Raw genomic sequence first — 12272 nt, forward strand, 5'->3', positions numbered from 1 at the left:
TTCTTCTTTCGACATACAGAAACTGGCTGTTTTAGCGACGAATATCGGTGAAATGACGGAATTTTAAAGAAGATACACATCATTTCAAAATGAAAAGCGCATTAGAAGTATATAAATTCAGTAGTGCGATTCTTTATCTCTCTACCGATGGAATTAACGACAAATGTCGATAGTTAGCGATATTTGTCGGTAAGTGCTATTCTGTATACAAATTTTACCGATTTTTATGTCGGTAAGTATCGAAAATCATCGGTCAGTTACCGACGAAAAAAAAGGAGTCGTTAAGTCTACCGACATAAAAGAATTTTCATATTTTAAACAAAAAAATCAATGGAAATCAATTTTTAAGAAATGATTTTGGAATATTTTTCATGGCAAATAAAATTGTAAGCTGAGATACATTTCTTTACGCATAAAAAAAGAAAATTCTGCGACATATGGAGGATCCTTTCAATCTATGTTGTAGGAAGCTTATGACAAATTGGAAATGGATACATTTTATAAAATAATGGATGAAATTGGGGGTCATTTGGAAACCTCCAGAATTGCGGGAAAAATCTCTGAGAAAATAATGACTATTTTCAGTACGAACAAAATATTTTTAAGGTTATATTCCGTAACAGCTGCTACCCATATAAAAATGTATTGGTGGTTTCGATTAGCATCAACATTAAAAGAAAGAAGAATTTTTCTACATTTGTTGCGTGTTTTTGGACTGAAGGGCGAAAATTTGGGGTGGGCCAGTTGGTTGTTGATGGCGGCGCTATTGCTGCTAAATCAGGAACACCATTATTCCAGATGATATTAGAACTTATTATTGTGGCTGGGGGCCAAAATGCTTAGCATAATAAAGAACACAATGTAGATTGTGATTCTTAACCCAAAGCAATGAAATAATTTAATTGGAATTCAATTAAATTGTACGCGTCTGCACATCATGTGAAACCTGAGAAAACTGAAAAGAGGAAACAAGAGTATTTAATGTATGAGTAAACAAAAAAATATATTGGAAAATTTAAGAAAATGGTGGAAAAAGACGGCGCTATATAAGGGAATTCGCGGAAAATTTAAGAGATCAGTTGCTCTATAACCGCCATTTAGATTACCTGACAAAGCGTAGAAAAAAATCATTTATCTGCCGACTAAAGTAAAAGAAAAGACAGTTGTGTGTAACGTTTATTTATTCTGTTGGTGGAAACAAAAATCAAAAATTTCCCAAACATAGAAACGAATCCGCAATTTCACTGGCCTCAGGTTATCCATAATTGGGGCCAGTGTATCTTTTCGATAATTGGTGCAGCTATCATCATTTTGTTGTGGGATGCAGCTTTTGTCCTTATTGTGCAGCTGCCGAATATTCAAAAAACTGGTGGGCTGCAGATGTCGTTTTGCGTTGAATCCGGTCTGTTGCCTCATGCATTATTCTCCTTGCAACCATTGGTATAACAAACGTTTCTCTGTGAGTTATTGGTGGTACGCTGAAGTGCCAGAAAAATACCTTATTGTCCGGAAAGAGAGGTAACCAGTATCATACATTTTATGTGTTTAGAATCAACCAAAAGGTCCAGTGGCGGTTATCTGCAAAATAAAGAGAAGAGAAAATTTACATTATTCAGATGCAAAATCTTTAAGATAAGGGCAACTAAAATTTATCGAAGAACTTGTTTAAATGATATTTTTTGAGATACTATTTAATTTTGTCAATGATTCAAAATAACTAATGATATTAATCAAAAGATAAATTTATGTATGTTAATGTTGTGTTGTCCTTGTGTCTGTCCTAGCATATAAGTAATTTGCATTTGTAAGGGTCTTTTAACGCCAGTTAAAACCAGATAATTTTTGGGGTTTCAGTAGAACGCTAGAGAAGCGAAATTTAAATTCGTTAGGCCAAATTAGCCTGAAAACCATCTTAAGTGAGCTCTCTTAGGGTAGGCAATAATTTATGATTTCATGATTGCTAGATAGCAGTGAACCTCGCAGCTCTAGAGTACTAACAAGAAATCTGCGTTGACAGTTTATTCAGTTATTTTTCTGTACATTTACTGGTGTTAGATATCCCAAGTTTTAACTTCAAAGAAAACAGACAATATTATTAAATTTACTTAGTTGTAAGACTCCTTTTATAATAATAAATGTTTTAATGTCTTGGTTGTAGAAAAGAAAATTTATCATGTGTTAGTCAATTATTCAGGGGGTCCTCCTTAAAAAGGTGATGAGGTGAGTGTGTGTGTGTCGTGTGGGGTTTCCAATGAAAGTATGTTCGTGGACAATTTGGAAACCATGGAAGGGAGGGCGAGTGCAGGAGGGCAACAACAATCCTCCTTTATCAATAGCAGGTCTCGTAAATGTATAAAGTGTTTGTGTTTGTTTTTTTAGCTTAACAAATTTATGTTCGCCCTGATGGGCTAGAGTGGATGGTTGAGAACCTGACCTTGGGACCGCAAGCTAGTCCGGATGGTCCAATCTAGCGCCGCCATATCAGGAGCCGTAACAGATGGCGCCCAATTCTAAAATAAGGTTCCGTAGAACCATAATTTCAATATTATTGTGCAATAACACCGAAGTGCAATAACCATAGTCCATAGGGAATTAAATAGACATAAGTATTATAGCGATATTCTTTGTCCTGGCTGATATTGAGCCATGTTTTCTATTGAAAACATGTTAATGTGCAATATTAGTTTAAGGTAAATTAGGATATTTTGTATAGTACTTCCACTCGGAAAAAGTCAGTGCAATAACTTGTTCGTCTTGTGTGTAACAATGTTTGTATTGTGAATGACTAGTATGTTGTTTTTTTTTGTTTGATGTAGAGTAAAAGCAATAGATAGAATTTTCGGCAAAGGGAAGATTACAGATTCGTCTGAATGATAGTTATTCAGATGTTAAGCGTAAATCCTATCTGCGAGATCTTTTTTTTTCGAAATGTTGAAAAATTGCCGTAGAAACAGTGTCGAAAGTAGGTATTAAAGAATCATTTTTTTTTTGTTTGTTAGTGTATGTCTTATTTTACCTGCATTGATAACCGAAAGGGCATTTTAAAGATGTATGAAGGAATTAATGAAAACACACACCTCACATACCCATCTTAAGGAAAACCCCTATATGTTTGTAATTGTCTTATTTGTTTTGATTGAAATCGATTGTTTTAACCTTTTATATGATATTTTATTTTTTTTATTACCAAGTGATTTGTTTTGTTGGTCACAACTGCATGTTGATACACACTTAGAAGCAAGCCAAATATTGCTGAAATCATTGTCTAGTCTTGGTAGAATCATAGGCATTTGCCAATGACTGAGGAAAATTATTTACAGACTTTACGTAGAAGCAAAAGAAACCGCACTGAGTCCTTTGACAGTAGTAGAATATATGTGCAAACGTTGCCAAAATATAGGAAATATAATAAAAAGGGCAGAATGGTAAATCCACCGGCAGGGATGGATACATCATTTATTGATATGTCCCAGACGATAAACAATAATCATTCTAACAATAATTCGACTCCACATAATATGGTACCCAATGGCAAACAAAGTGGCTCAGCTCCACCCAATTCTAACCCCGTGAATGATGAGGCATTAAGGGAAATGGTGAATGGAAGTGTAGCGAATGCGCAATTGAACTTACGGCCGTTAGTGCAAGAATGTATCGGAGACGAGATGAAGAAAGTCTATGAAGCAATAGGTAGATTAGGGGATATTGTGAAAAACTTAAACGTTAACCCAACTCCCGCGAATAATACCAGAAATAATACTGCATTGTTATTTCCGAATCCACCACCACCGATTGATTCACACAGACCTACGGAGATGCCATCAAACCATATGTTATTTGGCCCCTCAGGTTCCCACTGGGAAAAACACAGCAAGGTAGAAAAATTTAAGCTAAAGTTTGATGGGAGTCAGTCAGGCATGTCTGTTGAAGACTTTGTGTTTCGGCTGGAATATTTGAAAAAGCAGTACAACGTGTCATGGGATGAAATTTTTGCAGAATTCCAGACACTACTCTCGGGCGGAGCCTACGTGTGGTATTGGCTGCAAGTAAAGACAGGTATCGTTAAGGATTGGCCTTCACTAAAAGATTCACTTTACAGGCGTTATATGAATACACGAACAAATTACGAAATCCTGAGCGATATAGTCGACAGGAAATTGAAGCCAGGAGAAGTTATCGACAGTTTTTTCCAATCAATAAATACCATGAGGTCCAGATTGGTTCAGCCCATATCTGATGCGGAATTAATTCAGATCGTCAAAAGGAATCTAAAAGGAGATATTTTCCGAATGGTATATCCAATGAGTATTTACTCCATGGAGCAATTGCGAATGGAGTGCATTTTAGCGGAAAAAACTTGTTCGAAACGGGAATTCAGACCAACACCGACAGCTCCACCTCGCCAGGCGAGGGTAAATGAAATAAATTGCATCAATTTCGGGAGCAATTATAATTATGACCAACAATAGTGTGAAGATGATAAGATGCCAGAGATATCGGAGGTTAGTAAGGAACCAGTTTGTTGGAACTGTCGCCAACCTGGTCATAGGTTTATGGATTGCCTTTCCACGCATCGATCTGTTTTTTGCTACCGTTGTGGTCAACCGAAGATCGTGACACCTCGTTGCCCGAAGTGTAAGCCGGAAAACGGCCGGAAGAATATGATGTCGGCGGGGAGATCATATTCGGTGGACAAACCCGCAACGTCCAACTAGCAACAACCAAAATAAACAACAATTATACTTCTATACGACACTATCTCCCTGTAGAAATTCGAAAGGCAAACTATGAGATTGCGAGGAAGAGAATATTCGAGGGTGAAGAAAATAACACTATGGTAGAACAGAAAACTATTCCAGAAACTCAAACGACAGAACAGCTAGGAAGAAAACCAAAACACAATCCGAAAAAGTTTGCCAGAATTGTGAAACTGAGGCAAAGAAAAAAAGAAAATAAGAAAATTCGAAACATGGTTACAGAATCGGTGAGAAAATTCAACGAAACGTCTGATCCCAGGCCGTATGCCATGATAAAAATTGGTGAAAAGGAGATCAGAGGCCTATTAGATTCTGGAGCCACAGTCTCCATATTAGGAAAAGGGTGTCGAGAACTTGTAGAAGAATTAGAAATGGGTCCAGAAACGTACTACACCAATATAAGAACGGCTTCAGGCCAACTACATAGAATTTTGGGCAAAATTAGAGTAAAGGTTAAATATAAAGATCTACAAAAAGAAATATGTTTCTTCCTGTGTCCCGATCTGGAGCAACCTTTATACCTAGGGATAGATTTTTGGAAGGCATTTAAGCTAGCCCCAGACGTGGTGGAAGTAAACGAAGTTGACATAGAAAAAATACAATCAAAATTTGCGGATGACAACAAAAGCCAGAAAAAAGAGATGCATATCCTCACTTCTGAACAGCAAAAGAAGTTAGAAAATATTATAGATAAATTTCCTTCGTTCGAAAAAATGGGTCTAGGTCACACGTCTCTTGAAAAACACACGATTAAGCTTGTGGAAGGAACGAACCCTATTAAAGACAGGCATTATCCGATTTCGCCGGCTATGCAGGAAATCGTGTATGAGGAGTTGGACAAAATGTTAGAACTTAAGGTAATAGAAGAAAGCGACAGCCCGTGGAATAATAGAACAACCATCGTACGAAAACCGGGAAAGAACAGATTTTGCTTGGATGCGCGCCGATTAAACGCAGTAACAATAAAGGACGCGTATCCATTGCAAAATATTGATGGTATTCTTAGTAGGATTGATCAGACCGTATACATAAGCAGCGTAGATTTGAAACATGCCTTTTGGCAGATAGAGCTGGACGAGGAATCTAGACCGTACACGGCCTTTACTGTGCCGGGGCGTCCGCTCTATCAATTTAGGATGATGCCATTCGGCTTATGTAATGCCGCACAGAGATTATGTCGCCTTATGGATAAGGTTATACCGGCTCGACTTAAATCGAATGTTTTCATCTACTTAGATGATTTGCTGGTAATATCAGAAGATTTCAATTCACATATGAAGTTACTAGAACAGGTGGCAGAGTGTCTTAGAAATGCGAATCTGACTATAGGCCTCAAAAAGAGCATGTTTTGTTTCAAAGAGCTAAAATACTTAGGCTTCATAATTGGAGGTGGGGTTTTAAAAACGGACCCAGAGAAGGTCCAAGCGATCAAGAACCTAAAAATACCGAAAAGTCCTAGAGATGTTAGGAGTTTCTTGGGTACCGCGGGGTGGTACCGCCGTTTTATTAAGAACTTTGCGAGTATTTCCGCTCCATTAACTGATACTCTGAAGAAAGGCCCTAAATTCAATATGAATGCCAAAGCGATAGAATCATTTGAAACATTGAAAATAGCATTGACGACGGCTCCAGTCCTCAAGCACCCTGATTTTTCCAAACAATTTTTTATACAGTGCGATGCATCAGAGCATGGAATAGGGGCAGTTTTGTTCCAAAAGGGAGAAAAGGATGAAGAGTTCCCCATAGCCTTTTACTCCCAAAAGCTGAATAGTTGCCAAAAGAACTACAGTGTAACAGAAAAAGAGTGTTTGGCGGCCGTTATGGCTGTGAAAAGATTCAGACCCTATGTGGAGCTGATGAAATTCACGGTCATAACGGACCATGCTAGTTTGAAATGGCTTATGGGAGTAAAAGACTTGAGTGGGAGACTCGCACGATGGTCTCTGATGTTGCAGGGGTTTAATTTCGAAATCGAGCACAGAAAAGGCAAGGATAACGTGGTGGCAGACATGCTATCCCGCCTAGAAGTCGTCGAAGAATATGACGTAATAGACGACTTATTCGATTTCGAAACAACAGAATTCGAAAGTGCCCAATACAAAGAAATTATTGCGCACATAGAAGAAAACAAGCAAAAGTTGCCAGATTTGAAAATAGAAAATGGATTAGTTTTCAAGCGAACAAAGCCTGAAAATGATTTGGAATCGGATGAAATGCCATGGAAACTTTGGATTCCAGAATTATTAACCCATGTATTAATCCAGAAAGCTCATGATGATCTAACATCCGCACACGGAGGCATTGCTAAGACACTTCATCGCTTGCAAAAATTTTATTATTGGCCGAAAATGGTCCCACAGGTAAAACAATATGTAGCAAATTGCCAGACATGTAAAGAAACTAAATCGATCAATAAAAATACACAACCGACAATAGGGTGTGAAGTCGTGACGGAACGTCCATTTCAAAAACTATACATGGATTTTTTAGGGAAGTATCCCCGATCGAAATCTGGCAACAGCTATATCTTTATAGTTGTTGACCATTTTTCAAAATTTGTATTCTTGAAAGCAATGAGAGAAGCTACAACGTCGAACGTAGTACAATTTTTAATACAAGAAATTTTTAGAAAGTTCGGAGTGCCCGAGACCATTCATACGGATAATGGCGCGCAGTTTACGGCCAAAGGGTTCAAAGATATGACCGAAATGTTTAAAATCAACCACATGCAAACAGCACCTTATTCGCCCCAATCGAATGCCTCGGAAAGGGTAAACCAGTCCGTTTTGGCAGCGATTCGGGCCTATCTAGGAGAAGATCATAGAGAATGGGATACTTATCTAACAGAAATCGAATGTGCATTGCGATCATCGATTCATACAGCTACGGGTGTTACCCCATTTTTTGCATTGTTTGGGTACGAGATGTACACTAACGGCAGCGATTATAAGCTGGCCAGAAAACTAAAATCTCTATGTGATCATACCATCAATGACTTAGGTCGGAAAGAAAGGCTAGAAATCATTAGGGAGAAGATAGCCAAAAACCTACACGAAGCGTATGAGCGGAGTGCTAAACGCTACAACCAACGGGCACGCATAGTGAAATTTTTACCGGGTCAGGAAGTCTTCCGTCGAAACCATGTCTTGAGTGATTTTGGAAAGAACATCAATGCAAAATTTTGCAGAAAATATGTGAAATGTAGGATTGTTAAACCCATAGGGAATAACATGTTCGAAATAGAAGACATGCAAGGGAAGCCGTTGGGGACTTGCCATGTAAAAGATATTAAAGTATAACACTTGAGGATTGCTGATTATCAGTACTGTGGTAAAGCTAGAACAAAGTAGGTAATTACGAATTCTAACAAGGCTACGGCCAGGGCTGTGTAGCTAAACCTTACCACTGAAATGGCTCCAACATATGTAGCTAATTGGAACCGGTGCCGAGCGTACTGAGGGAGACCAAAGTGGCAGGTACGAGAGTTAGATTCAAATTACGTAACAGTTCTAGCCAATACCAACAATAATGATACGATGAACCCACAAGCGAAGAATAATCAATTTAAAATTCTCCATATAAAGAATCAAGTCACTAAGAATGCTCCCCGAAAGAATAACTTTTCCCAATACCCCTCCCATAAACATATATCTTCATATTATAAATTTATTCAAGGATAAAATAATACATACCGTAATCACCTGAAAATAGTTATAGATGATAGATAATACAACAGAGCATGTGTCAGGCATTAGTCAAAACCAAAAGTATTGTCCCAGCGGCGTACCCAACTCTAAAGTCAATACCAAAAGAAAAATGAAATTAAACCTTCACGATGTCAAATTTAGTTCAAGAGTTTTTTTGGAGATTTGGGTAGTTTCCGTTTGTTTCTATAATTCTATTTGCCATAATGGTATAGGCTGCAAATCCAAAAGTCCGACATATTTATTGTTTTGTACCTACACAACGGTGTAACAGGCTCGTTTTTTACACATCGATGAAGTGTACCAAGTATAATCGTTTACCTGCATATAAACGTCATAGGATTCAAAAGAAACCAAAATAGAGTAGCATTCAAAAAAAAGTTCACGATGTTTGGTTTATTTACCAATTTACATTTTTCTGTAAGAATGTGGCTTTCATAAGGCGGCGAGGTGATGTAAATTTCATATTTCACTACCCATGTTACAAAATCTGAAATGACCTCGACAAAATCAAGCTGTCAGCACTGTTGTTCGGTATTTTATTTGTTAAAAATGCTTGTTAGAAGGTTTTGGGATGAAAAACAAAATATGATCTGATTTTCAAAATATATCCCTCTCATACCGAGAAATGGGGTATATTTATAATTTCTCAGTAAACAGTTTTATGCCGGCCATACACTAACTGCCAAACTGCACTGCCAAATGAACCCCTTGTATACGTGTGTAATTGAATAGTGTGTGGCATGTCTTCAATCCATTTTTCAGAAATGATGAATTTTCCTCCAAAAGCACGATTGTGAGTTCAAATTTTTAACAATTTTTAATTTCTTCACAAGCAATATTTGTTATTTTCAAAAACTGTCTGTCGATTGCTTGGGAAATAAACAAAATTCATCGGATTGAAAGGGGTTCATTTACAAAATCAAAACTAGTTTGAATTCAGTCCTGCTTAAAATACTCACACATACATTAACAAAAACTTCAAAATTTACTAATACTATTATAAATGCTGTCCTGCATGCCCACAGTGTATGGGCCACATTAAACAATGATACATGTTGTATAACCCCGTGTTTTTGTAAAAAAATTTTATGTTCTCACACGAATTGTCAAATTTTGTAGATCGATTTACTCGCCTTAGCGCAAATGTGGAACTCTGATTTTTGAATGAGGAATTCTTAACTATATATTGAACGTGTCTATAAAGAATTAGATCTGTATATCATCTGGGGGCTGAGCTTTGGATGCCCAAATTATTACGAATATAGACGAACGAACAAAAAAATAGTTACAAAAACAGGGGGTAACTCCACTTTTGGCAAAATCGTTTTTTGTTTGTGTATGTAAATAAAAAAACACACAAATAAGCGATAAAGTCTGTTTTTTTTATAGAGAAAATAGTTGTCAAGAATAAAAAAAAAAAAATTGGCAATTAAATTGGATTATCACTACCAGTGAATTATGTGTCAACAGACATTTTCATGAAAAAAATTAAACTTATGTTTTTAATTAACACTGTGGACATCCAGCAAGATGTAGTGGTAGTGATGCATAACGCCCTTAAAATGGGCATACAACAATTGGTTTTATAAAAGGAAAATGAAATTAAATTAGAATGTAGGTCGGCTACTCTGTTGTATTTGATGTATCATTGACTGATAAATTCAAGGCATGAAAAACTTGTCTATCACTGGTATGTAGGTGCTAGGTTATTGAGTGGTGTCCTACATCTTTGTAAAACGTGCACTAACTAAAACGGTTCTTCGGCTGGATGATCATTGTAGATATGGAATGGGCAGGTCAAAGCTAATTGTCGAGTCGACGATGATTTTCACACCCATAGAAACAAAAAAAAAAAAATCTTTCACTAGTACACATCTAGGCTGAAAAGATTCACTTAAAATATGGTTGAAGAAAATAAATTGATATTTTTTTGTATACCATATAAATCCAGATTTATTATCGATGCCCTGATATTTGTTGGTCCCTCAAAAAGGGGAACGGGTACAACGACGATTAATTCCCAGATAAAAAAACTCACTGCTGTCCAAAAATATGATTTCGGAGTAAAAACTGGCTGGTGCCGCTTATACTGTCAATATATAAAGAATAATCGTGGATGAAAACTTACCAGTATAAAAAAATGAGGCAAGAACCACAAAAAAATCCAATCCCAAATGGAAACACAAAAAGCTCACATAATCACGAGATCCGCCCAGGTCATCTAAAAAGAAGGAAACAAAATTAACATTGGTAAAAAAATGGTCCATACACACTATTACCAAAGTCACATGTTGACCACCTTCACGTCATAAGAACAATGACAAGATATAATTGTGTTTTTCGTTGGGAAATGGCAATGAAACCATTTTATCCGAATAATTCGGATGGAATACCATCCCCACCACTACGCACCACTAATTTGCTAGTCGATATCATTTGTGTTGCGCTACACCAAACCAAACAATCTGCGTTGAATAATTTCCAGTAGGTTATTGACGAGAGAGGTTGCATAGGCCTTTATTCCCAGGAAAAACTGTTTCACCTATAGGATAAACCAAAAGACATACTTAGAGACCCTACCACACATACCAATCAACTAAAATGCGCTTACCGGAAAAAGCTATATTTCGTCCTTGTATAGTACTACTTGGTAAAGGCGTAGTTTAGTCCATTCTAAGGAATGGGAAATAAAATCATGAGTGCTGTTTACGGCTTGGACGTCGCCTGAAAAAAAAGAAAGATGTGTTATTGGGATTGTGGAGGTAGAGAACAAAAAATATACTCACTATTCGACACAAATAGCAGTCCACGTAAAAACCGATAAACGTCCGAATCAGTCGACATGCAGTTCCATTTATTTGTTATGACATCATGACAGGTGGTGACGAGCAAGAAACATATTCCGAGAGTTAGAAATGTAGGGAATCTTGCACTATTGTCGGCATCACTAGGAGTACCTTAGTCTGCAGCGTTATATTGTGTTTCCATATTTCTAGTGGCAGCGACTAAAAACTAAAAAAACGCTGAATTGGAAGAAATACAATTAGACTGGGATTACGAAGTATGAATGAAAACAAAAAAATGAAAACAATGTCTTCTTCTTCCTGATTTCATTCATGCAGACACGAATGACGTACAATCAGTTGGCGGCAAAATGTTGCCATATGTGTAAATCATACGCTATGGATGAGATAGTAGTTGTGGACGTCGACGTTCTGCTACAGATGCGCATATATGTGTGGTGAGACACCAAACATATTAATGACGCCACAGATGTACCGTTGCTTCCCAATGGAGCCTCGTGGTTCTCCGTTTTGTACTTACCTGGATTCCAAAAATATGCCCGGCGTTGAGACTTCAGGGAGTGGGAGTTCCCCACGTTGGGAAAATTTACAAACTCGCACATCGTCCCTTGCAAAATAACTCAACAATGGCCGATGTTTTGTTGCGTGTTTTTGGACTGAAGGGCGAAAATTTGGGGTGGGCCAGTTGGTTGTTGATGGCGGCGCTATTGCTGCTAAATCAGGAACACCATTATTCCAGATGATATTAGAACTTATTATTGTGGCTGGGGGCCAAAATGCTTAGCATAATAAAGAACACAATGTAGATTGTGATTCTTAACCTAAAGCAATGAAATAATTTAATTGGAATTCAATTAAATTGTACGCGTCTGCACATCATGTGAAACCTGAGAAAACTGAAAAGAGGAAACAAGAGTATTTAATGTATGAGTAAACAAAAAAATATATTGGAAAATTTAAGAAAATGGTGGAAAAAGACGGCGCTATATAAGGGAATTCGCGGA

The 12272-nt window shown here is 37.3% G+C and overlaps 1 long non-coding RNA gene across 2 annotated transcripts; it reads right to left on the bottom strand.

Moving 5' to 3' along the window:
- Positions 1–756: 756 nt before the first annotated feature.
- On the bottom strand, positions 757–12152 carry LOC141389011 (uncharacterized). Of its 2 annotated transcripts, none has more exons than XR_012408970.1 (6): positions 11789–12152; positions 11251–11476; positions 11076–11188; positions 10744–11006; positions 10593–10685; positions 757–1578 (listed from the first exon to the last, which is right to left on the bottom strand). It is a non-coding gene; the product is annotated as an uncharacterized lncRNA (long non-coding RNA). The 2 variants fall into 2 exon arrangements; XR_012408969.1 differs by having other exon boundaries at positions 11251–11487; positions 11789–12151.
- Between the last annotated feature and the right edge of the window lie 120 nt (positions 12153–12272).

This window comes from Musca autumnalis, unplaced genomic scaffold, assembly GCF_047663935.1.
Source record: "Musca autumnalis isolate F117 unplaced genomic scaffold, ASM4766393v1 scaffold_1, whole genome shotgun sequence".
NCBI lineage: Eukaryota > Metazoa > Arthropoda > Insecta > Diptera > Muscidae > Musca > Musca autumnalis.